The 26,272-nt window shown below is 39.1% G+C and overlaps 1 pseudogene; it reads right to left on the bottom strand.

The window, feature by feature from the left end:
* Window positions 1–11,884, bottom strand: part of LOC149149891 (transketolase, chloroplastic pseudogene) — a 60,918-nt pseudogene extending 49,034 nt beyond the window's left edge.
* Between the last annotated feature and the right edge of the window lie 14,388 nt (window positions 11,885–26,272).

Genomic DNA, 26,272 nt, shown 5'->3' with positions numbered 1-26,272 from the left:
TATAAGAAATACATATTGTATTATAAGATTGGAAAGGTAAAATATATTGAAATTTCTTTTTGATTTTTTTCGTTTGGGTTTCCAATGTAAAATATGTGTTAAATGTGTGTGCCATTACATATTTTATATTTTTATTAAGAATATGTTTGTAATGGTTAACTGTACACTATTAACATCAACATCTAGTTAAGTGTTAAATATATATAGTAACATAATGGACAAGATCAAGGCGTATGGTAGGTAAATGACTCAGTAGAGGGCAACGATGACAAAATCATTGCGTTGTGTGTCGTCGGAGGTAATAAAGTTACCCTATTATGATGGTTTAACTGATGCTGATCTATTTTTGGATGAATTTGAGCTTAAAGTCCTTGAGGATCACTGCTTCCAAGCACTAGATTGGGCACTGTGCGCTATGCCTGCACAATGGTGGGGTACGCACAAAGATAGTTTTGCTGGATGGAGAGATTATCAAAGAATGATGTGGTTACGGTTTGGGCATCCTAACATTAGACTGACTGAGAAATATGATGGAAGGGATGATCTGTGTGATCACCTAGCAAAATGGGATAAAACATGGGGGACAAAACTGTAGCCGGAATGGGTACACATCTTCTGCCATACTTTGGATACAATTCCTATGAATTGGTATTTGGAAATGGAACTCCGCCATGGCACCGCGGAGTGGGATATATTGAGGGAAGGATTCTTATTGACCTTCAATTTTGAAGATGGCTTCGCGAGGATCGATGAAGCGCTGCAAGAAATTAAGGCGACCATCTTCAAAACGCCGATGGAACCTATGGAATGGGTTCAACCTGATTGGAGCACCCAGCTGCACCATGCGTTGGAATGCTATAATGTGATTGCCGAAGAAGATGATGAGGATCCAAGGAACATTAATATTCCAAAGGAAGAAGGGCATCGTGAAGTCGAAGGTCCATAAATAAACAACCCGGGCATCACCGTGTCGTTGAAGTCAAAGCAAGTAAACATTGGGACTGAAGCAGAACCGAAGTTTGGGAAGATTGGGGATTACTGGGACGATGCCACTGTGGATAAAGTTTTTGAGTTACTCCGCGAGTACCAGGAGCTTTTTCCTACCAAGTTTTCAGATTTGAAGGGCATAATTGGCGATTTGGGTGTTATGAATATCACTCTGAAGCCGAACGCAAAGCCTATTAAACAGAGGCCTTATCGTCTTAATCCCAAATATAAGGAAAAATTGTGCCAGGAGTTGGATAAGATGCTGGAGGCGGGCATCATAGAAACTGTGGAGGAATTTTACGGGGTGAGCTCGATAGTGGTTCAGGAGAAGAAACAGAAAGGTGAAATAAGAATTTGCGTAGATCTGTGAAAACTTAGCGATGCGTGTGTCCACGACCCATTCCCGACGTTGTTTACAAACGAAGTATTAGACAATGTTGGAGGGCAGGAGGCCTACTCATTTACTGATGGGTTTTCAGGATATCATCAGATCAAGATCGCGCCAAAGGACAAAAGAAAAATGACCTTTGCAATGGAATGGGGTTGTTTCCAGTACATTGTGATGCTGTTTGGACTTAAGAATACACCTGCGATATTTTCTCACGTAGTTATAGCAGCATTCAAGGAGTTTATTCATAAGTTCCTGGAAGTATACTTTGATGATTGGACAGTGTTCGGACTAGTGAAGCGCCATGTAGCAAGTTTGCGCTTGATGTTGGATACATGTCATAGATACCAGATCGGGCTGAATTTGAAGAAATGATTATTCTATGTCCCCTTTGGGATCTTGCTGGGTCACGTGGTGTGAAAGAAAGGATTGTGGGTGGACCCTGCAAAGATTGCAGTAATTGTGAATTTGGAGGCCCTAAGGAGCGTTAAGCAGCTGCGCGCGACGCTATGACATACAGGATATTACAGAAAGTTTATCTAAGCTTATGCTCAAATTACTGCGCCCATGGAGAAGTTACTGAAGAAGGACACAACATTTTGTTGGGATGAAGAATGTCAGCGCAACTGGTCACCATGCCGATTTTGGTATTCCCAGATTGGAAGAAGGAATGTCATGTACATGTGGATGCCTCTTGCATTACGTTGGGTGCAGTATTAACACAGGACGATGAAGGAGAAATGGACCATCCTCTAGCCTTCGCGAGTAGAAAATTATCGAAGCCTGAGAAGAATTATTCAACGACTAAGCGCGAAGGTTTGGCTATGGTGTACGCGCTGCAAAATTTTAGTCACTATCTGTTAGGTGGACATTCCAAGATGTACACAGATCATTCTGCCTTGAAATACCTAGTCAACAAGCTTGTGTTGGGGGGGAAGACCTGTCGATGGTTGCTACTATTGCAGGAGTATGACTTTGAAGTTATTGTGAAGCTAGGAAGGTTAAATGTAGGACCTGATCATCTGTCATGGACCGAAACAAGAGAGGAGTCTACTAATTTGGAGGAAGGGTTGCCAGACGCGCAACTCTTTGCGGTCTCAGATAATCATTTTTACGATATTATTCACTTCTTGAATACGGGGATGACACCAGAAGGGTATACGAGTCAACAAAAGAAGGAATTAGTAGTGCGTGTGGCAGATTTTTCAATTATCGCGGGACACTTGTATAAGATGGGTGTTGATGAAATATTGCGAAGATATGCGTCGGACTTTGAGAGGGATAACATTCTCACTGAAGCTCATGGAGGAGCTGTGGGAGGTCATTATGTAGGTAAGGAAACTACACAGAAGATTTTGCGTGCAGGACTATGGTGGCCAACATTGCACAAAGATTCCAAGGTGTATTGTAAGGTGTGTGATGCATGTCAAAGAACTGGCAGACCATCGGAAAGGGATGAGTTGCCATTGTAACCTCAAGTATCCTTGCAGCCATTTGAGAAATGGGAAATTGATTTTGTTGGGCAAATTCAGCCCCCAGGAAAGAAAACAGGTGCGCGCTATATTATCACCACGACGAAGTATTTAACCAGATGGGCAGAAGCATAACCGGTTAAGGATTGTACAAGGGAAACAACAACAAAGTTTTTGTTTGAATATGTCTTAACCAAATTTGTCTACCCAAAAGTATTGATGAGTGACTGAGGTACACACTTTATAAATGAAACAATCAACGTGCTAACTAAAGAGTTCTAGGTCTACCATCAAAAGAGTACACTGTATCATCCATAGGCAAATGGAACTGTTGAAGCCTTCAACAAGATTTTGGAGAACGCGCTGACAAAGATCTTTAATGCACAGCGAAATGACTGGGATATGCACGTACCTGCAGTGTTATTGGCCTATCAGACTACTTGTAAGAAGCTGAAAGGGAAAACACCGTTCAAGTTGTTATATGGTGTAGAAGTTGTAATGCCAATGGAATACATTGTACCTAGTCTACGCATAGAAACAACTGACGAATATGGTGGATCGCAGGGCCTTGGAGGAGTGACTCGCACAACTGATGGAGCTCGAAGAGGATATATGTTTGGCAGGATTTCACAAACAAGTATAGCAGGAACGTGAAAAATTGTGGCTTGATTGCCATATCAAGATTCACACATTTAAGGTAAATGATATTATTTTGTTATATGATAGTAAATTCACTAATTTCTCAGGGAAATTTAAGATGCATTGGCTGGGGCCATATATTACCAAGGAAATCACAAATGGGGGTGTAGTTTAGATGGCGAAGCTGAATGGGGAACCTTTTTCGGGAAGAGTGAATGGTAGCAAATTGAAGTTGTATATAGGAGATCCTGCGCAATGACTATATGGTGGCAGGATAGTCTTAGTGCTCCAGGCAGTTGCAAGGGAGAGCGAGACTATAAACTTCACTGCCTAGTTTGGAAGACAACTCAACGAGCAGGCTACGCGAAAATTGACGAAGATCCAAACCTACAGACGTTGAACACAGAGATAAGGGAGCTGCAGCAGTGATACGATGAAGTTAGGGCAACCACACACTCCATAGAACCAGTGCAGAGCCTTGCCAAATTGCAGGAGGGGAAGCAGCTCCTAACACAGGTAGAGGAAGCACAAAAGAAGGAGGTCTTGCTAAAGGCCAGGTTGCAGCCGTGGTTGGAAGAAGCTTATCAAGTCATGACTACCATTCAGGATAAGCTTAAAGGCTTGCAACAAACATGACATACGATGAGGCTGGCCGCATAGGGACCAACCACAGAAAAATTAACAGAGGAAGTTAAGCAGGAAGCAACACAAAGCGTTGTTGAGGTCGTAGTAATCTAGGTGGAGTTGGGTGGTATTCGCAGCAAGATCGTAGAGCCAACAGAGTGACTTGAGGGTGAGTCATGATATTTGTGTTGGGAGCCTATTGGGATGGGGTCCCCTGGGTTAGTTTTGAGGTTAAAATAACCTAAGTGTTGATCATTTTTGTGTAAATAATGTAAAGTCTCTGCGATTTGTGGATGCAGAGCCCGTAGATGATTAGGAGTCAAAGGGGTTTTATCCCCTTGTTTATGTAAAGTTTGAGTCGGTTTTGAGATCCATCCATGGTCTGCAAACCATGGGATTGTATGAGAAAGGCTATAAATAGGTGTGTCTTAGAGAGTCTAAGGCATGTCTATGGTGAAGAATGGATGAATTCTTAGAAGTGATAGCGAAGAGAAGTGGGTCAGATAGGAGAAGAAAGGCTCTGCAGCTGAGTGCGCAGAGGCCTAGATAGAGTCCGTATCTGAGTGCACGAACCCCTGCAGCTGAGTGTGCAGGGTAGTTTTGAGTCTATATATCTGAATTGAAGATCAATAAAGGCAAATTCCAAAGAATTATTGTGTATTTATGTTTATTGTTGTCAATATTATATGCTGTCGATCATGATGTGGTTTATGAAATATTAAATGAATGTTGCGCGATTCTCTTTAATAAGTCTTAATGAATGTACACAATGCATGTTAAGCACTTTCGCGAGGACTGATAAATTTTGTTATGGTTACTAAATAACTTAAGTAGATCTGCGCAAACACTAATTTAGGGTTGTTCTCTGATGCGCATAAATGGATAAATCAACAGTTAAGGGTCTGCAAAGGCTGATCGTGGACCTTCATGAAGGTCTGAAGGCTAAGGGGGTTGTTGCTTCGGGTGAGACTGCATCTTGCGCTAAGGGGGTTGTTGCCAAAAGGGCTAGTAGTGTAGGGTTTTGTTGGGTGGCCCAACTAAATCTGAATCTGGGTCTGGACCCCCTAAGTCAACAATCCTTGCCCCTCACACTTCCATTTTGCATATTTTTCCTTCTAGGACAACTTTGTTCCTTCTCAACATGGAGCATATTATGACAGAGAATGCCATTACTTTACTGCTACCTGGCTCTACATCTCCTAGCCATCCCTCCAAATATTTAAGCCTGACGTTTATTCGATAAAGACATTATCCCTGCACTACCGCATTTCCATCTCTGACATTTCCATCCAGCACACAAAAAAATTTGTCATATGCTTACAATGGTCATGTCACCTCTCGTGACTTGCACTTAGGGTCAATTATCATTCTCAAAAAAACCACTTGCACACTTTTGCAAAACTATGCATATATTCACACTCTTCACCCCATACTTTATGCATTTCTTTGTTTTTCCTCTCTTCCCCACTTACATTGCAATTGATGGCCCATTTCTTTCCTCTTTGTTTCCTCTTCTTTAGGACTATAAAAGTGCTTGAACTCGAAGTTGTTCAACATCATGCAAATTTGATTGGGGACCTGACCCTTCTTCAAATTATATAGTCATCCACATTCCAAGAAGGTTCTTTGATGTCGCAAGGCCCCTCCTTGCATACTCCCACTTCGGTATAGGGTTCTACTTCAACATCAACTCAATTATCCTCTACTGCACCTGTTTCCATTCCATTCATGGAACTCAACCCCTACCGTAAATATTGATCAATCTAAGTTAGGGTGCTTAAAAAAATAACCCTTCGCTCGTACAATAATGCTTAGGGCTCCAAAACGGTCTTCAACTTTGACCTTGTTGATTGTGCCAATGATGTGATCCATCTCTTTGCCTTCAGTGATTTGGTAGATTCCTTGCATTCCCTTATCTTGGTTGGGCAGGTTTACATGGTTTCCAATGGGATAGTCAAGCTTACAAACACAAGTTACAACCATCTAAATAGAAAATGGGAGGTCTTTCTCTTTGAAACTTCCACTATTCAACCTTGCTTGGATGATGCTCTGACTATGCCTTTCCAATGCTTTCATTTCAAACTCATAAGTGAAATCATATCTGCATAACTCAACTCAATTTTGGACATCATTGCTGTTGTCAAATCCACTTCCCATACCTCCACCATTCATTGAAGAGATGCGTGAAACACCTAGAAAAACTCTCAACTTGGAAGAAATGTCTAGGTATAGCATTGACATCACCTTCTGGAGTGAACATTGCCACTCTATAAGCAAGGAACTTATTGCACTTCGCTCTTCAGATGCATTTCCCATGCTTGCAATCAAAAGGGGCCGCATAGTCGAATTTAATGGAAGGACTGTAGGGACCATCTCTAGTAGCAGCCTCCTCTTGAGTCCATACATTCAAGAGAATCACCAACTCCACTCATGGTTCCATGAAAAAGGCTAATTGAGTTCTTCACCATCATTAATTGGAAAGTTCTTTGGGTCTTCCAAGCGATCCCACCCACAATGTACAATTGCGGACCTTGTAGGCTTCCATTCCCTCAAAAAGGTATCATGGTTCTATGTTTCTGAGACCATCACCTCTATTGATATGCAAGATTTATACTTCATTGCATACCCTCTCTCATCTGATTGCATGCAATGCATGAAAAAGGTTGTCCACCACTCAAATGGAATATGGCAGCAGACAAAATGTGATGGTGACTTCCCGGATTGTGACTACTTCTATGTGATAAAACTTGAAATGCATGACTACACAGGGCTACAGAAAAATGTTAGAGCTTTTGATGATGTTGCACTAAGCTCATGGGTGTCCAAGCCAAGAACTTTTTCATACTTTCCACTGATCCTGATGGTATCCATGAGATTTTTTCAAGGGTTTCATGTCATCATTTCCTCTTCACTCTATCCATAAAAATAGATAGCTACAACGGTGTCGACCACCTAAAGCTTATTCTAGTCAATTTAGAAAATATCACTTATGAAACTTCATGTGGTCTTGTCCTCGAATATATGAAGAAAATGTGTGGCCTTGCAGTCATTCACTACATTTGAGCCTCCCTCTTCTTCCCCATGTCAAATTGAAATGTAGAAAACGTCTTCTATATGTTTATCCATTCATTTTCATCTATTCCCCCTACCACCCTATTCTATCATTCATACATGGTGTTATACTTCACTTCATCATTGTACTTCTCTCCGCTATGTATCTATACCTATGTTACATGTTACATGTTTTACCTTTAAATATAATATATATGCTCTTTTGTTGTTCCTTCTAAGCAAGGTAGCATATCTGTGTCCATGATTTTTACAATTCCCACTCCCATTATTTCATTATCCCCCCTTTCCCTATTGCACGAATAGCTTCCTCCTTGCTCTATTGTTCAAAGTACTCTCAAGCATAGTTCTTCTTGCTTTTCTTATGAGCTTTTAAAGTATGTGTTGTGCAACAAAAAAAACCATTGACTTGTTAGAAAAGGTTGTTGCTTCTTTAGCTTAAATCTAATTGATATTTAGTTATTATGCATCTTGAATATTTATAATTTTACCTTGTATATGTCCTCTTCACCGCTTTTTGTTGCACAACAATATGTGGATGTACACACTCTTTCACAATTTGCAAAAAAAGAAGAAAAGAAAAAAAACGCTTGCTCCTATTTCCTTTCCTTTGAATATATAGTTCTTCCTCCCCCTTCCATTTTACATTCTTCCTTTTATGGACACTCCATGTATTATTTCTTTGTGCTCAATTCTACTCTCCCTCAACTCATGTGTGCACTGATATTCATGTCCCCATGTTTGTATTTGGATGGACATGCCAAAGTCTTCTGAGAGACCCTCAAGAAATTTTTGCATGAGACTCCTATATGCACAGAATATAGACACCTCCAACAAAAAAATATGTCTCAAATATATGGCTAGGTTAAACACCCAATCGTGTCAAAATCTACCCCCAGATAATGTTTCTCCACCCCAACATCTCCAAACTTCTCTTGCAACCCCATCTCCTTCAACATTTCCTACTCCTGATATGTCTTCCCTTCACCTTCTTGCCTTCATTGCACCTACTTTCCCATCTACCTTGCACACCCCACCATCAACCCATGCCGCTTCACCCTCCCATCCCCAAAATCTATTCAACCTCGCCCTTAGCCATGCACACCATAAATTCCATGAAAGGATAGACAACCTCTCTCCCTTTCATGTTTGCTCCACATGCAAGGAAACGTTCCCAAGTATGAAAACAAAGTTCTTGCGTGGTAGTAATTGTTGTTTATGGTGTGCAACTACAAAGTCCACCCACTGCTTCTCCCTTGCAAACAACATGGACCCTGACAACCAACTGTTTGTCCTTGTTGATCTAACCAAAATAGAGGAAATGCTCATAGTGCATGTTAACCCAATCTTGCAATTCACCCATGCATGTGGTGGACAATACAAGTACATCGGTCATACTATTTGTTTCCTTTGAGACATAATTATTATTTCCAATAACTTTCCACGCTTAGATTCTGATTTGGACATCTTAATTGTTACTATACATGCCTCTGACCATGAGGCATATGAGTTCTTTGTAAGTAGAGCACGTATTGTTGCAACTTTGGAGTACAAGCTAGCACATTATCCCTACTACAAGAATATCCATGTGTACGAAGCTGCACTATCTTCCTTGCTTACTCACCCTACCGATATCTCTTCTCTCCTTTGTCACATCACCCCCTCCTCTCTTGACCCAAAAATTGGCCTTCCTGCTTTGGATCATGACATTCTTGCACCCCCCACCCGAATATACCTCCAACCATCCTCTTTTGTATCAACGCTCCCGAATTCCAATACTAAGATTGAAGAAATATGCAACTATTTGCACCCTTCCCATCCTGATTTCACCACTTTGATTATATTACCCGTTGTTTCCCTCTTTGTTGTCAATGAATACACCATAGAAGGCGTCTTCCCTATGGCCTTCCCCAAACTCTTTCCCACAAGGGTTGCCATGATCGCTCAACCACAACTTAGAAAATTTGAATTGCAAGAATATGCTTGGCACCTCATGCACTACCATGATAATTGTTTTTCCCAGCATCTGAGATTTCATTATTACTTGTACAACCTTATTTTGTGGAACCATAACCGAGAAAATTTTGTCGTTTTTGTGAAAATAAACCTCTAGGATTACTTTCCAGTGATCATTTCAAACCCTCATGTATGTCTCCATGACATGCCTAATTCTGTGCTTCCTGGGAAGATTACGCACTTCAGGTCAGGCCTCAGGGAGACACACTGTTTTTGGAACAAGAGTAGGTATGAAATCACTAATATGATCACACAAATAGGTAGTTATACTTTCTTGTTCACCCTCAGTGCAACTGACACCAAATGGCATGACTTGCACATGGTCATGCCTGACGACCCCCCCTCTACTTCAGTCGATTTGTCTCGATGGATATTCCATAATATAATAAAGAATTCACATCTTGCATTGAAATACATTCATTATCGATTCATAATATTCCTTGAAGAGGTCTTACAAAAAATATTCAATGCAACATACTATTGGTGTAGGTCTTCATATAACCATCCTTCTCTTCTTTGGTTTTAATTCTACATATACAATCACCTCACAATTATCCTTTCTCATCTTTGCAGATATGAGTGGAAACATAGGGATTTGCGCACATACATGTTTTCCTTTGGCTGGAAAACACACTTGATATGGATAACCTAAACTGAGATTACCAAGTCAAAGTTGACCAAGCGAAGTGTTATTTAGATCAACAAATTTTTGCTTGGAACCCTTGACTTGATCAACAACTTAAACCTTATGTACACCATTCTACAGAGCATGACCCATGTATCTTCCCAACACAACCAATATTTTCATCCTCGTGCATTAAGGACTATGAAGATCTTATGTTGACGGTGTTGGACCTGTCAACATGTCAGGGGATCTCCCCAATAAGAAGTCCCAACTAGACCTCATACTATTTGGAGTAGGAGTCCCAACAGTGGGTAGTAAAGTTGTGCCTTGACTGCAACAGTGTGCAAAGGTAAGCAATATATATTTGTTGGAAGCAAGTGTGTGACCTTGCTGCCAGTCAAGTGAGATGCATGGGGGTTCTAACACATGGAGGGGGAAAATAAGTGTATCCCTTAGAAGCCTGTAATAGTACACAGCCTGAAAGGAACACATGAGTTGAATGACATCACAAGATGGAAAGCAGAATAGTTGACAATCCAAAGTGATGGGTTAAACCAACAACATGACTTCAACAAGATTCATACAATCGTATACAAAATAGTTCATACACAAATGCGTAAGTTAAACAACATACATTGCTAAAGTAACCAGAATAGTTGAACTACAATAACAACATATGCATGAAGATGTGCTGGCTATGTTATATTATATAAAGTGAAAGTTCCATCCATACATACACCATTGACAACCACTAGCCCCAATAGTGGAACATTACATTCAACATCGCGTGCTCCTCCAAAGATATGTACTCGCTCTGCACTGTGGAGAAGCCAAGGCTCGTCACAATACTCTCCAAGCCTTCTCTAAGCAATGCCTAGCCAAAATCTTGGCTCCCAAAAGCCTCTTCTATGAGTTATGAGGTTCTATTTATAACAAAGGGTGGGGTGACCCTTGACATTCCCCTTTGTGACTCTTGGACTACCCTCATGACTCTTCAACTTCATTACATATAACTCTTTACATTACATATGACTATTTGCATTCCACTAATGACACTTGGAATTTCACTTTACATCATGTTTACAATAATAATACATTTTCCACATATACCCATGTGGGACAAAAATAGGCTTGAGTCAGCCAGATAAGACAACACTAAGACTCAGACGGCTGTAGAAAGACCAGCTCGTCAACATCCTCTCCGTGATCTTTAGTGACGAACTGATGCCAAGCTTGGTATTGTGCAATGGTGTCCACGTACTGTTTGATGATGTATTTCTGGAAACGAACTCTTGCCTCCATCGCTTCCGAGTATACTGATCTAGAACCTCTGTCAAACTCATCCTGTAACATGCGCAGCTTAGTCCTGAGCACGACCGGACCAACGACATATCTCTCCATGTTCTCTGCACTGATCTGCAAATCTGCACTGGTGGCGATGTGCATCAACTGATGAAATTACACGTCAAGATCCAGTCGGACTTGGTTCTTCTCTTTGGCTTTGGTGAGTGTTCTAATTGAGGAGGTGTCATAGTTTCTCACCACGAAATCCAAACTCCTGAATAACCATGTGTACGAAGCCTCGACATTAGTGATGAGTGGCGGGATTTCCTCATAGTTCCAGATCAGACTCTAAATGCGTGCTTTGTACAACTCTACCTAGGGCTTCATCATCTTGTGCAAGTGAAGCAGGGTTCCCTTGTACCTCATTGTCCATGTTTGTACATGATCAACAATGGCATGTATATCTGTGAGTGTGTGCACTATCTTGATGCAACATTGTTGATGACCATGTAGATGGACAACTGCCTTGTGCATGGTGATGAACCTGTCATACAGTCTCTGCATGAATGTATGAAGAGATGAAACTTCAACAACTATCACTTTCTTCATCTCTGCTCTGGCAGATCCTGTTGATTGTTCCTCTCTTTTCCTGGCTGCATGTAATTCCTTAGCCATGCGCTCATTTTTTGCTATCAAGAACTTCACACTTGAGCTCGTGGCTTTGGCATAAGCCTTTGTAGCATTGGCCAAGGCAGCTGGATGTCTTTGCACATCTAACATAATCACCCATTCTTCAAAGTGTGTAGGTAATGCATGCTAATCCCGGATGTACGCTCTACATGCCTGTACACATCTATTCCCGGATCATCCTCAAGGAGAATGATATCCCCTTGTTCACTTGGGACATGCTCTGCTGCTAGGGTTGGTGAAGCCTGTGGGGTGACCTCAGTTTCTTTTGGCACGAGGTCAGTGTCCTGATCCTATTTCGATTGCTTGATCTCCATGTCCATCTGTTCTACTACCGATTCATCCTACTGAGCAAGCTCATGTTCCTGCAGCTGCTCACCCTATTCATCATCTGCTTCTGGTGGATTTGAGTCTTCAACTTGTATCAACATAGTTTGCGCTGTTTGATTTCCTTGCACTTCCTCTTGTTCATGTTCTTATTCCTGTCCCTGTTGTGCTTCCTTCACTCTTTTGCACAACTCTTGTTATTTTTGAGCTTCTACTCTACTTCCTGCAACTTCCTCTCTATCTCTTCCATTCTTTTCTTCTCTCTTATTTTTTGCACTCCTCTCCTGTCGCATTATCACCTCTTTGCTTATATCTCCAAATATACTCTCTCAACAAGTGGATATTCCTTAAACTTGTAACTTTTGTCTCCCTCTACGCTTTCAACAATATTCCTCTTGCCTTTGTCTTGCACAAGTTTGCTGCTTGTTGCTGCTATTGTTGTTGCTGCCTTGAGGTCCGCTAGCCACTCTACTCCCATGTCGATCGATTGATTGAGCCTAGAGGATTTATAGCAATATCTTGAAGGGTCTTCCTCTGGTCAATGAAATGCCCCGTGGATCCAATGATAGTACACTCTCACACATCGGTCCTTGCATAAGCCATGCGGATCGTACAGATTGAAAATCTTGGTGCCAAACTTAAACTTCTTGAAGTCCTTGACCTCGACATCTACTTCTTTCAAACTTTGGATCGTGTACAACCCAATTTGCAAAGGAATCATAGGCCATGGTGCCTTCTTCTTCCTAGTCTATCCAACTGATAACTGTGTCGAGATGTCGTATGAAACCTCCTACATGACCAGCTTGTCCGTGGCAAACTTTGGCAAAAAATGCAAAGCCTTCTTCACGATGTACATCATGATGAAGGTGCCATCGGGTGAGGCATACCAATCTGTGATGTTCAACAATGCCTCCATTGCTGCTTGAGATATGCAAGGCAGATCTTGTTCAAATATCATCATGTATAGAGGGGAAATGAAGTGGTTAGATAGTTTAGCCATGACTCTTCGGTAGCTGCACTCTGATACCAACTTGTAATAAACATTCACAACATTCTCTGAAGGTGTCCATGCCCAACCCACACTAGGAAACTATTGACGGGCACATATTGCATCGAGAAAGTAGGCAGGCATGAAGAATCTCGCTTGCTAATCCTTGGGTGGACTTCGAGCAGTCGATACATGCACTTTCAGTCGAAGAGCCAACATGTCGGACTAGTTGAAAGGCTTTCCTTCACTTTCCAGTTGATCCAACATAACAACCCAACTCTGCGGGAAGGTCTCCGTACTCCCTTGGCCATACAAGCGACATGCAAAGATGACCAAGAGTTGGTAAGCCTTCTTAAGTGTCTTTGTCTTGTATATCTGGTTGGGTGTCATCCTGAACTTTGATGGCTCTCTCACCCAACACTTCAAGATGTCTCTTGTGTTTGCACTATTGTTGGGAGTGTAGAACGGTGCATCCATCCTGTTCAGTGGTTGCGGAAAAAGATACATATGTTGATAATCCTCCGCCCTGAAGGTAACAAGCTCAATTCCATTAACAATGCTCAGTATCATCGTCTCAACATTAGTGTGTGAGATAATCTAGTGGATAATGTCTGCACACAGGAAGGTGGCAAATCTACATGCAACCTTGTAGAATCCTGAGTTATGAATGTTGACATAGACATGACGATCCTCTAGATTCTCCTCAAAATTGTCTGCAAATATAGTGTTGATGTCTTGCCATGTGATCTTGATGTATTTCTCGACGAACAGAATGTGTCTGCATAAACGGGCAAGCTCATAGACACCTATTCAACCACATCTCCAATATGGCTTTCATTTGTGTCATTTAATCCATCTCTCTTGGAGGCCATATTACCTGTACTGTTGAGAATCTACTCAACACCTGTTGTACCTGGAGATAGAGAAGACACTCACGGCAAGCCAATGTTAGCTAAAACACATAAATCAACTCGGGAATCAATCATGCAGTAAACTAGGTGATGGTTGGGCAAGATTGCACAACATTGACTTTGAGAGGCTAGGAGACTGTTAGCTGGAACTACACATTGCGCAGTCCCAACTGCAAGTGAGGCCTACTGTTGACTGGATCTGCGTAATTCGTAGTCCAAAGAGGCTAAATATGGACTGAAACTACGCAATGCACAGTTCAGTCTAGCTAGGTTGCTGGTTGGAACTGCACATTTTGCAGTCCCAATGGGTAGGACTGGGCACCGTCTCCCAGAATTTCACAGAGAACAGTTGAGAGTCAGTGTCAAGTAGCCTTTGTGCAATTCCTAGAGTCAAGGTAGAGCCTTGACTTCCAGGAATGCATAGTGCATGTTGAGAGAACCAAGATCTAGGCCAAGGTAGCCCAAATATACCCAAGGGAAACCTGAAAACGAGAGGGAATGAATGAGCATGCAAAGATGGTGCAGATCTGAGCGAATAGACATGCATGCAATCCAAGAAAGTTCATAAATCAGTCAAATGGAAAAACGACGAAGTTCATGAAGAGAGTCACCATAACGACGACTGTTACTACATACACAAGGTTATGCATGCGACACTAAGGAAATGCAATGCAAAACTAGAAACGACACTTCTACAAGTTAAAATTCATTGAAACTCTAGCGGTCGTTCAATAAAACAAGGAAAACAACACTCACACAAGCCAAGAAATAAAAAGCGACAAAAAAAGCGGCAAAAGACATGAAAAGGAAAACTTACCTAGAAAAGTTGTGTAAAAGGTTCCTAGATGCCTCGGGAATGCCAGAGCTCCAATATTGAATGTGAAGAATGAGATCTGGGGTGTCCATTAAATAGAATTGTTAGATTTAGGGTTTATGACGTGCATGCCACAAATACTGAAAGAGTGACACTTTGTGGGAAGTTTCTAAAATCAACATTGCATGTAACTCTAAGTGCTAAAAATAGATCCCTAAAATCTAGGGATGTTTTTTCACTTTTCGTTTTTTTTCTTTTTTTCTTTTTAAGTAAAAGTTTCCATGCATGCAAGGAACAATTGTGTTGTTCTAGAGGGAACCCGACAACCTACCAGCACATGCAATGGACAACCACTGAAGGGAAGCTTCTTTGTTGTTTCTGGGCTGAGTGGCTCTAGCTATCTCTCAAGTTCTACGCAATTTTCCAAAGCAAGGCTGCTGGCCTACTCTGCGCAATTTCTGAGTTCAAGGCAGCTGCTGGGCTGCTCTGTGCAATTCCTGAGTGCAAGGTAGCTACCCTCTAGGATTGTGCAATTTTCCCAGACAACACAAAGGTTGGATGTGAACCAAGTGATGGGCCAGCTTATGGTTAGTCAACATAACAAGTAAGTGAACACAATCTATTAAGAGAAAGATAAAAACAACTGAAACACAAGTACATGAGCAATACAAGATGGTTGCTAAGATTTCGAGGAGGGAGGCTCCAAAATGAATCAAAGGCAAAATTTTGGAGGGTGGTTGTAGCCGCTACAATAACTTGTTAATTGTGTTCACCGACATACAAAATTTCATCCCTGATCCTGTCTTCGCAAGAAAGTTCCTACTCTTACTTGTCACTATTGTTATAGCTCCAAATATTACCCTTGGTATTTTTGATGCTTGGTTTATGGCCTAGGGCAACTCCTCCTTCCAGACTTGGTCCAAATATTTTAAAAAATAGTGTTTTACTCCCTATACGCTACTTTTCCCTATGTTAAAAGTGTGTACACACGGGTCATTCTATACCCAACCCGTGTATATTTGTTAGAACACTTAAAAAAATTAAATTTCCTTAACTGTGGGCGGAGATCACGGGTCTTACCTGTTGATTACCTCCTAGTGCCCGTGGCCCAACTGTTCCCAACTGTTTCCCAACTAAAAAACTAAGTTGGGAGAAGTATAAAAAGACTTCAATAGGAAGGCCTTAAGGAGGAGAAAAATGATAGAATTACTATACTTAGATTATCCCATGATCAAGTCTGAAGTATCCCTATGCTTCAAGCACTTCCCCAAGTTCAGGAAACCCTTGTTTCCTTGAGTGTTGATGTTCTCTCACATGCTTGGAGATATCATGGTATTGGTTATGGAAGGAGGTTGTTGAAGATTGGGACTAGACGGACCTGGAGGATGGTTCCGCTTGGAGCCGGAAGAGGAATACTCAGGTGAACTCTTTCCATGTTTTATTATAGTTTTCTACAATAAAAAGAAACGATGTCTTGTTCCTGATATCGACTTTGTTTATGCATCTGATGTTTTGTTATGGTTTATATATGAATGACTATTTTGATGTGTAACTAACCATCTACTTATATGATATAAAGTGGATTTCACTACAATGCTTTATTTATATGCTACTATGTGTATTCGAATTGGTTGATTTGCAGATTCGAAAATCATCAGGAGTTGTAGAGGGTTTGAACCCTGGCTGGAACTACCCAAACGAAGGACATCCGGGTATGTTCATCCTTGCATAGTTAGTTTGTTTAAGCATGTTGCCTGAGTTGAATGCTTGTTTCTTGCTGTAGATTACTCTTGCTCTGCTAGGGTTCTGACCCAAAGCCCTAGGGGACTTATTCCCTTAACAACTATGTAGCTCAATGGGATTTGCATCCCACATCTTCCTTATTGATTGATGACAATGGATGAAAGACATACGTGCTGACCTGTAATAACAATAGGTTAATTGTTCAAAACTATAACATGTTTTCCATATGGAGAGAAAACATCGTCTACCAAGCGGTTTTGTCTTGACATGTTGTTCTTAGCTACATCTCAAAATATGCGGTGAAATCATAGACAAAATAGGAAATTTATTGCCAAATTTTGTCACGTCTCTCACAAAACATGCATCCTAAAGCACTTGTTGTTAATGTGTTACAAAAGATATTAACAAAAATAGTTTTTGATAAGGACATAGGTGCACAATAGACATGCCACATGTTGCAAAAACCTCCCCTTTCACTCTGCAACCACTCATTTGTTTCACTCAATGTTAGTGAAACTATTTTTAGACGTGTTTCTCATGGTTGAGGTGCCCCCCTCCCAACACCGTCCTTCATTGTAGCATACATGGATAAACCTCCTTCACTAGAAGCACTACCTCTTCTTAAAGTTGCATGTTCTTGGCTTTTCTCTACTCGTCGAAAACAGAACCAGTGGAAGCACATAAACCCTCCCAATATTGTTCATGTCCTGCCCCGAGATAATTCCATCCCTTTTCTTGTTGATGCCTGCTACACTTATTTCTATTGGAGTGAACTACTTCTATACTTCCATTTTCACACACTCCCATAGAACGTTGGCTCCACTAATGAAGAAATCATTTTGCATTGGGAACTTAAAATAAGCGCATATGTTGCATGGCATGTCCACCATGTCCCTGAAGGCCCTCTTTCCCCTTGCTTTGATCTCAGCACCACTCATGCTACACCCTCCCCCCAACTCCATAGACATGGATGAATGGTGATTCCTTTCTCAACTGCACCCAGGGAACAACATGGAAGTTGATGAATTTCACATGGTTGGGCATTGTGGCTTTGACTCAAACCACAGTTGGGCCCATACTACTATCCTTTCCACTTTGCAAGAGAGAACCATCAGTTTCATATAGTTCAATTTCTCTTCCACCCAAATCCATTCTACCCCCTCTCTACTTCCCCGCTCCCTTAACTCGTTGTCACCCACCAACCAAAGTTTCTCTCAACATTGTCCTCACCCACTTCAGAATGACTTCCTCCATTGCACCACTTAGAATGATCATCCAAGGTACTGTTGGCATGGGGAAGTGTTTCTTAATTGATTTCCTAAAAGATAGATTCCTTGTCGAATGTACCCCCATTCAAACCCATTTCTCTTACTCGTTCCAACAGGTGTTGTGGCATTTAACATAAATGCACTTACAATCCACTCTTCCCTCTGCATTCCTATAATTTCAATGCATCCTCTTGAGGGGTAACCACTTCTACATCTCCAATAACAACTTTGTCATGTAAAATACATTCCAATCGATGAGACGAGCTTTATTGAGCCTAAACTTCTTCCAAGCATAGATGGTCGTTTAAGGGAGGAATTTCCTTTGCATCGGAACATGCCTTCGACAATCGATACGTCATCCTCGTTGGTGATCTTAGGAAATTTCCTCTTGTAAAAGACATCCCCATGTATGTCGACACTTACAATGGAAATTCCCTTTGATGCAACTTTGACACAATCATCACACTATCTTACCATCTTTCATCAACAAGGGGAAACCCTGCTTAAGTTGCATTTCACTAGCTACTTAAAAATTTCAGGAATGCAAAACCTACTATTAAGGATTCGAACCTCCTCATGTCAAGGAAAAACTCCTTTTTGTCAATGGATGACCACCAAGAATTCAAAAATTCAACACACTTATATCCAACCAACCAAATTGTCACATTACATAACAGTCATATGCTAAAAAACTTGAACATGTCAATTGCACAATGTTATGTAGAGAAAAGGAACCACCACCCTATTTCTACATAAGAAGAAGATGAACAGTTGGATGCAAAAGTTCTTATTTGCAATGAACAACATGTTTTCCTCACATGTAACTTGTGGGTTGAAGTTGTCTTGTTAATGGAGCCCTTGGAAAAGTTGTTTCCATTTTCTATGCACCTGGATCAAAACCCCCTGAGTTTCCATCATTTGTTGTTGTTGACTTCTTCCAATACAAAGGCTCACCATGGGATGCCTTCAACCCAACTTATGTTCCACTCCCCCATATAACACAAGGTTCTCATAAGCAAATTCCCCTTTGAATGGCACAGGGCTTAACAATACATAAATCACAAGGAATGACATTACAAAAGGTGATAATGGACATTGGAAACACAAACAGGGAAGGCTTAACATTCACTACCATCTCTAGAGTCAAAACCTTGGTTGACCTCTGCATCTCTCCACTATTTCCCTTCAGCTGCTACTCCCGCACGCAAGGCAATGCTTACGTTAAACGTAGGAAATAAGAGGAGTCCATCTTAACTTCAAAGTCTATACAAACAACTACAGTGTGATCGTTGCATCGAATGCCTTCCGATACTATTTAAATAAGTATAATTTTGACTTAGTTACCCCTCACCCTTCTTAGCATGGTTTCTTATTTTCTATCCATCCACGATCTACGCTACTTAACCACCCCTATACTTCCATTTTAGTGTGAGGAAACATACTTGCTTTCTTTTACAAATAATTGCTACAAATCTCACTTGCATTTTCAATATGTTTTTCCTTTCTCAAATAAATAAAATCCTCCTCCTCTACAACTTGCTATCCTTGTATTACTTTTTACATTTCATCAATTTTTACACTTTCCTTTACTTATACTAAAAAAATTATGATTTCCACTTATGGCATTTAACTAATTCAACGACTCTTATTTCCCCCCTCTTTCAAACTATCAAGATGAATAGCGAATACTTTTCCCTACTATATGGATATTGTAAAGAGATACATGGCCAACAAGTTTCTCTTCTTAACATAAAGGTCAGACACCTTCTGTGCCCATTCTTCCTTCTGCATCGTCTACAACCAACTATGACCTTCTCAAAAATCTGAAGGCCTTCCTGGAATTGCTTATACATGTTCATAAAAGAGATACAGTAAGAATGCTTTGGTTGGATTGGCAGTCTTGCCATTCTCGTCTTGGTACTTTCATATATACAAACTGGTGTTGTCATTTCCATTGCTCACTCTATATATATGCATAGTTTCTTGTTCGATACCATTGCTTCAAATCCAATGTAAAAAACAAAAGATGCAGTGTGCTTCATTCCATCCAATTTTCGATAGTAGTGAATGCAACATATTGCAATTTTGTTTGCACCTCTTCCCTCACCAATATTGTTGCAATTTTGTTTGTACCTCTTCCTTTGTTTGAGTACACATCAAAGAAATATATTAGGAACTAAAGCAACCAATTTTATAAGTTGTTGAATCTTATAATTGCATAATGCTTCCTTTTGTTAATATGAATATCAAGTCATAACTTATTTCATTTTGATTAAGACTACTGTTATTCTTAAGCCTTCGAAAGAGCTTATATACTATCTTTATGATATAGAAATTGTAGGTTAATTATTGAATGTAAATTATTTGCGCATGATTTATTGAAAATTATTGGTGCTATATTTGTTTCTTTGTAACTAGTTTTAGTTTCATTTCAATTTAGTACTCATTGCGAGTTCATTATAGTGTTGTTACATGTTCTTTTTTTGTATCTAATTCGATTCTCAATCATTTCAATGTTATTTGTCACCTCATAACTATTATTTCCGGCAAAGGCTTACAATCCTCATGTGACATGTATATTTGAATAATGGTGTTTTTACTTTCGAGACCACACACTATCCTTGCTGGTTGGAGCGAACTAGTTTATCTACGGTTGTTGGTAAAAATGAGAGTTCTTTTACATCTTCTATTCAATGTTTTCTGCACACTTCAATAATATGTGGGTTGACAGTTTAATAATATGAACTAGTTCATGCACATCGATGTTAGGCTCTCTTCTTTCTAATTTTGAAGTGACTTCATCTATATATTCTTTACCAAAAATATTTTATCTCACAGGCTGTAGTTCCTAATATATTGGATTGTAATATGTTGGTTGTAAAGTTGTCAAATGTGTGTCTGTCGATGATGTTTCTTAGTGTATTGTACATTGAAAAGTTTTGCAAATATCTATAGCTATCATAAATCATTACTGACTTGCAATTTACCAATGATCTACACCTATCACGAATCATAGTTGACTTACAATTTCTCTATGATCTATTGTACAAATAGATTATTGTAGCTACTTAATATTATCTAATAAGGTATTTTTCTTGCTTTGAAATTTCTTCATTGCTTTAAGGTGCATTATGATAAGTTACATTTTCTTGAACCCTTTACTAAGGTGGTTCATCCAGGTGATTTGTTCAACTCAATTACAATTCTTTCATTTAGGAATTTAAGGCCTGTTGTTCCTGTGTTTTTTATGGGTTTTTATGAGTTCAATGCATGGAAACCAAGAAAAACAACAATGCATACCCTGTTGCACACAACAAATGACATTCGTAACTTTGATGCCTTTAACTACTTTCTGACAATAACATTATGAAGTTCGCCATAATTAAGGGATCTCAATCTAAAACAAAGTTTCCCTTAGATAAATTTTCAGGTCAACCCTACATAAATTATACACAATTTTTTAAGGTTTCAAAGGTTGCTATTGATATAATTTTAGGGAGTAATTATAAATTGATAATCAAAGATGAATATTACACCCATGTGAAGATTGAAAGGTGCACTGGCATGCCATTCTTCCTTTTAGTAATCCGCCTTTCACCTAAGGGTACTAAATGAAGTCTCCTTGATGATCTCGGGGAGTATACAATATATTTAGGAAGTTGTTTTGATAGCTCGTGGTTAGGCACCTGTCTCACACACAATTATGCATGAGTTTCTTATCAAAACAACATAGTTCCAACAAATACATTGCAGAACTATGGGGCAATGTCTAGGTGGTTTCAAACCTTGGATATGGATGTTATTGTATGAATCTACTGACCAAATAATTGGGAGAGTAGGACACACAAATTCTAGTACGTCTGGCCATATAAGCATATATTTTGGTACTTCAAATCTGAATCAGATTTTTTATGAAATATCCGGGGGAATATTTGAAGGAGATCAATAAAGGCAACATGTATTACACATACCTCTACAACAATTCAATGCCAAAACAATTATTGTAGCAAAGATTTCTAAAATTCCTTTGAAGCATAATAAAGACAAATGACCATCATATTATTTCCAATTGAAGGGGTGCTCATACCTATTTTCGTGTCTATCCATTTGAAGAGGTCATTTTGTCTGCAAATATGAAGATCATTGATGTTTTTGCAGCACAAGGTTTCACCTTTGAGACCATAGTTTTATCCGTAAATGGAGCCCTCTCATTGTTCCTGGGATGTTTACACACTCATGAGGGGGACTTAATTTCTAGTTAGAACATATTTTGAGCCTTCATTCATGGAGGAGTTTGTTGGAACTTGGTTCATATGTGGACATATCACCTAGGAGGGTGCACATATGACACTTGCTATCTTTTAGCCTTAGACATGGTCAAATCATCAATCAAAGGAATTCACCAGCACATATCTTCATGCATATCCATAAGGGCATGTGCCATACACCTATATCTTCTGTCTGTTTGGTCAAACAACATACCGTTTACCTTCAATCAATGCACACATGCCCTCTTGGCTCATTCTAGTGCATTTGTTGAGATCGTTCCACTACTCTATGCATGCTTATCTCACATGTAAGGTTTCATCACAAAATTCAAATTCTTCACTTCTAGTAATAGATTTACAGACTTGAAATCCAAAGGATAAAGAAACAAATTGTGGTGCATTTCAGTTAATGGGACATACAAAAAAAAATCTTTAATCCATGTGCCAGGCAGTTGAAAAAATGAAACATCTAAAACTCAAAATCTAAATGCATTTTCAACTCCATGTATATGATCATTTTCCAAGATAGACTCTATAGCCTACATTGTGCCACAACTCCAAAAGGACTAATTATAGTATGCAATTTGCACCAGAATATGTTATAAGTGCATGAGAAGATTCCAATGGATCGAACATGTCCTACCCTTGGCCATATATCATCTCTTTACTTAAAGACCTACAAACAATTTTCTTCATGTTTATAACTTTTACCCAAATTGATTGTCTTACTCGGATTGATTTTATTTTAGCTAGTGGATATCTGGTTTCTTTCATTGAAATCCATGATGTTATGTAGTAGCTTACAACCTTATATCATTTTCAAAGTTGTGAAGCTCCATATTCGTGGATCAATTGGTATTTTTATTTTTCCATAGGAAATGATTTCAGTTACATCTTTTAGTAATGAAATTATTAGTTTTTTCATTTATAAAAAAGGAAAAGAAAAATAATAATAAATAAATAAATAAAATGTTGTTATTCACTTTGATGGAACAAACAAGTTCATCCCATATTTATTTATGCTGGTTCTTAATGGATTTATTAGCAAGATCATTCTCCCTTTCACAGGATAAAGGAAGAATTGCATAAGAGAGTAAATGATTCTTTATTTTAAATTGGACTTACAACATCTGTTTTATAAGGAACTTATCACTGCCAAAACTCATCTAATTCCTCTTCTGCACAATGGGTCATGCCTATTTCTCTTGCTCGTATAGATTAAATGCACGCTTAAATAATCTTAAATCCATGCCTGGAAAGAGACATATAAAACTATCAAGTTTTCTACAAGAACTAAACTAGAAGTCCATCACAAACTGCACTTCATCTATAAGCCATAGTATGTATATTATGCACTTCATATTTCTTCCTTGCTAAACACGAAAATATTATAATAATGAAAGACTTTAGTGCTTCTTTAATCCTTAAGTGATGAACATTCACCACCTATCAAGAGGTGTGATGTTGTTTACATTGTGGAGCATATGACCACCCAACCTAACTTAACAGTCATGATGGCTCAACTGTTGATGATGGCCCACCTTGCATAGGCACAACAACCAATTTTTTAAGGAATCATACCCTGATGACGACCATAACAAAACCCACCCTACCCCTAATTGACCTATAGAGGCAAATGGACCAATTATATGAGAAATATTAAATCTCTTCAAACAACAGATGAGCAATTCATAATCCATATTCTGACTACAATTAAGAATTATTGAAAATCACATCCTGCAACCCAGTTGAGGGCATGGGTTTCCCATCAAATTATGTGTGTGATTTTGTTCCATTTATGTGCAAGCTCACACTAGATGCATTCAATATGAATGCTAACACAAACCCATATGAACCTAGGTCCAATATGAACACCAGGATGTGCACCTCCAAGTTGTGAAGTTGAAGGATGCATATCTCGATTTCACATAACCTCCAACTTTGCGAACCTGTGGTGTCTATCGCATCTAGATGGGCCTCTCCTAATTTTCAATCTAAATGTGGAAATGATAAGAAGTTAACATCATCTATTACTTGGAAACTATTTGACTCTGAGGAGTGATAACTTATGCTTCTGAAGCCCTTTCTTTGCCATAGACGTCATAAACTTATGGCAAGAATGTTGGTGGCTAATTAGCATGGAATTAAGTTTTTTTGTTTGAACTTCACCAGTTCAAAAGACAATTTTTTTTTTCATGGAGCCTAACATAAAAGCAATAGTTGGGAAATGTGGTTTCTCACCATCATAGTAAAGGTGCTTTTGCAGGCTTCCATTGGGCATGAACTCACACTAAGAGTTTGTGATCATGGTCAGCACAATAACCAATCAATGCAAGCATGGTGAATGGAGACAACTCATAACATTGAACTGTTCAAACAAAGAAGCCATAGCATGTAAAGTATTCAACACATAACATAGTAATACACACACACACACACACATATAACCATTGCAATGTTAAAAAAGCATGCCAAATCACCATAGTATTCAAATAACAACTACAAAATGAGGCTATTTCCATTTCAACCAACAATATATTGCCAAAATATTAGCTTATAGATTGTTACATGACTATATTCAATCAGACTTTAACTAGATGAGAAACTGCATACCTAAAAGCTTGGCCCTTTCAAAATTGACTATAACAGAGAAAGGTACTCTAGAATGCCTTCTTGTGGATCCATGTGATTACTTTTCATTAGTGGATTGATAATTTTCCCCAAAAATAAACTTAGTCATGTCCATAATGACCTAAACTATTCTAATACATGCACTGATTACCGCACACCATAACCATGATAGTTGGATACACTATTAGAATATAATCCACATATCCCTAACATTACAATATCATTTGTAGATGCTTGGAAAAGAGGGGCTTCATATAAATTCCAACACATTAAAGTAAATTGTGTTATGTATGTTTGGAGTAACAAGTTCTGCACAACTTAAACATCATTCCTAAGAAAATTCAAGCTACATCCTCAATTTCCTCGATATTTGATGTTATGAATCCACTCGTTCGATATCAATTTCACATTATAAGGTCTATAGTATTGATCTTTTTTTGAATGAAGAGACCATATATTCAATCTTTACAATTTGATTTATAAACATGTACATAACTAATTGTTGCATTAAAACCTATGACCACTTCGCCAAAAAAAATACAATGGGTTGAACAAGATTTACAACACAAGATTTGAAAAATTATCACAAAAGTCGACGAACGAAAAATTTAAAAACTCAACCCCTCTAAACTTTTCTATTTCCATTGGATCCTTTTAGGACCTCCAAATTTAAAAGAACTTCCCCAAATTTCCGTAGAGGTTTATGGGTGCAATTACTTGAGGCAGAAACACAACTGGGAGTAGTCTAGAATGTTGAAGCTTATTGTAAATGTTTTTCTTCAAACCTCTATATACGTTGAGATGGAGGGTAAAACAATTGGCTCTAAATTTTTTGTATAGGTTTTGAATCCTTTCCTCTCGGCCTCTCTTTGAATATGTTGAGATTGAGGATAAAATAATTGGCTATAAATTTTCTGCATCGATTCTGAATCCTTTCTTGTCAACCTCTCATTGAATACGGTGAGTTGGATGGTAAAAAACCGGCTCTAAATTTTCTTCATCGGTTCTGAATCCTTTCCTGCCCACCTCTCCTACTCTATATTTTCTAAGTGACAACTTCCTGATTTATTGGTGGGTGCAGTAAAAGGAACCCGCTCTCAATTTCCTGTCAAACCTCATTGAAAATTACGGTTTCTTTTGGGATCTCCTCAAAAAATACTATTTATGCTGCAATATCTGAAATTAAAAAATCGGTTTAATCTATTTCTGTTACTTTCCTCTGGCATTACCAGTAATCGCTTTGTATTGCATATGTACACTAGAATGTCTCTGATGATGAAAATAATCTATCCATAGTCTCCTCTCACAACTAAGTGAATAATGACATATTTTACAATAATTTCCAAAGATTACATCAATAGCAATAACCACATTCAGTTTTCTCATACATGAAGGGAGCTTGCCCGTGAAGGTTTGAACATTGATAATGGCTACATTCAGTCTTCTCATACATGAAGGGAGCTTGCCCGACATGGTTTGAACATGGATCATTGTCACAACAACCATGCCAAATTACCCCTAAAGAACAACA

The sequence above is a fragment of the Pinus tabuliformis genome, chromosome 9 (genome assembly GCF_031772625.1).
Source record: "Pinus tabuliformis cultivar Carrire ecotype Pingquan chromosome 9, CPIR1, whole genome shotgun sequence".
Taxonomy (NCBI): domain Eukaryota; kingdom Viridiplantae; phylum Streptophyta; class Pinopsida; order Pinales; family Pinaceae; genus Pinus; species Pinus tabuliformis.
This window is presented reverse-complemented; position numbering and strand designations above follow the sequence as displayed.